This window comes from Garra rufa, chromosome 10, assembly GCF_049309525.1.
Source record: "Garra rufa chromosome 10, GarRuf1.0, whole genome shotgun sequence".
NCBI lineage: Eukaryota > Metazoa > Chordata > Actinopteri > Cypriniformes > Cyprinidae > Garra > Garra rufa.
In genome coordinates, this window is record NC_133370.1 from 42,714,232 (window position 1) to 42,716,513 (window position 2,282).

Consider the following 2,282-nt stretch of genomic DNA (forward strand, 5'->3'; position numbering starts at 1 on the left):
AAAATCAAAGAAAAGTCAAATTTTGGGTTACTAAATTTACCTTTTTTTTTATTTATTCTTGTCACATGACCCTTTTTAGACACATTTTCCATTATGGGTCACTCAGCGGCACGTAGATGAAGAGAGTTAGAAAGGAAAGAAACAAAGATGACCAGTATCATATGGACAATAAATTCTGATGTACTAAAACCAAACTTACCATTTGAATTTCTTCTTGTCACATGACCCTTTTTAGACACATTTTCCATTGAGGGTCACTCAGCGGCACGTAGATGAAGAGAGTTAGAAAGAAAAGAAACACAGATGACCAGTATCATATGGACAATTAATTCTGATGTACTAAAATCAAACTTACCATTTGAATTTATTCCTGTCACATGACCCTTTTTAGACACATTTTCCATTGAGGGTCACTCAGCGGCACATAGATGAAGAGAGAAAGTAAAGAATCACAGATGACCAGTATCATCTGTAAAATAAATTCTGATCTACTAAAATCAAACAATTTTTGGGTTACTAAACTTACCATTTGAATTTACTCTTGTCACATGACCCTTATTAACCACTGCAGCGGCTCAAACAGCGGCATATAGATGGAAAGTATCAAGTGCAACAAGAAACAGATAAGTATCAGTAATATGCTTTTTTGATATTCGTTTCAACAAGTTAATTTTAGGTATTTCTCTTAAGAATTACCTTCAGTGGAAGACGGATACCTTGTTCGGCAAGTCGCACACAAGAGCTACAGAACTAACGTACAGCTCCAGTATGACGTTATAATTAAAGTAGAACGTTCGACCCTTCGCGAAGACCCGCCCCCCTTAGTTACTGTTGCTGTTGATTATCCCTTCCTCATTACTATATCACAAAATAAACATGAATAAACATCCATACGTATCTTGCTTCAACCGCGGAAAGACGTCAATACACAAAAGTTTTCAAGTCCACGGACATTAATCTATTCTCCTGTCGGTTTGTTTGTCGGACGAAAATGGCCGATTCGGCGTTATGATTGGTCAGATCGCCTGTCAATCAAACTCAACACACGTAGTCCAGAACAATATGGAGTCAGTAAAACAAACAGCAATCTCATCAAATTATCCAGGCTCAACGTTTGGATTTAAATGCAAGAGGACAGCAAAGCATCACATACTGAGCTTATCACTGAAAAATAAAAAGACCTCTTTAGTCCAAAAACATATTTTTTTTTCTTTCGAAAACATCTACAGTTTAAAGCAAGCAAAAACTAAAAATCTAATTTTCGAATATAATGTCTTAAAGTATCTCTTAAAATAAATATTATACTATATTAAAAATAAAATAAAACAAGAATATAATTTAGCTTTTAAAATTATATATGTGACCCTGGACCACAAAACCAGTAATAAGGGTCAATTTTTTTTAAACATCATTCTGATTACAGAAAGTTCAAACGCTCACTGACGCTTAAGAAGGAAAAGCCATGCATTAAACGCTGGAGGGTGAAAACTTTTTTGATTTTGAAGATTAGGGTAAATTTAACTTATTTTGTCTTCTGGGAAACATGTAACTATCTTTTGTAGCCTCTGAAGGGCAGTACTAATTGAAAAAAAAAAAGATATCTAGGCTAAATAAGAAAAATGTACACATCTCCATTCTCCAAAAGTTTTCACCCCCCCATCTCTTAATGCATCTGTTTACTTCTGAAGCATCAGTGAGCGATTAAACCTTTTGTAAGTCATAGTTGCATTTGAGTCCCTCAGTTGGCCTCAGTGTTAAAAGATGAATCTGAAAATCATACAGTCATTGTTGGAAAGGGTTCAAATACACAAAAATGCTGGAAAACCAAAGAATTTGTGGGACCTGAAGGATTTTTCTAAAGAGCAGCTGGCAGTTTAACCTTTCAGGACAAGGAACAAGGAACTCATGAAAAACTATCACTAAACAAAAATGAAAAAGCACAGCTGTGGATCATTCAGGTAACAACACAGTATTAAGAACCAAGGGGATGTAAACTTTTGAACGGGTCATTTTTATAAATTTAACTAATATTTTTTCTTGTGGACTATATGTAAACATATTTTATGTGAAATGACCTCAACTGTAAATGGCTGATCATTTAGAAATTGCTTTGTGTAATTTGTCAGCACTCTGGTGGCAAAATATTCAGCATGTGTCAGCACTAGCCCTATATGAGCTAAAATACCTGCAACATTTATTTAAATCTGGACATGTTCTCCATCACTGATTCACAAACACTCATTATGACATATTTAATGCTTTATTTAAAACAAGAAGTACAT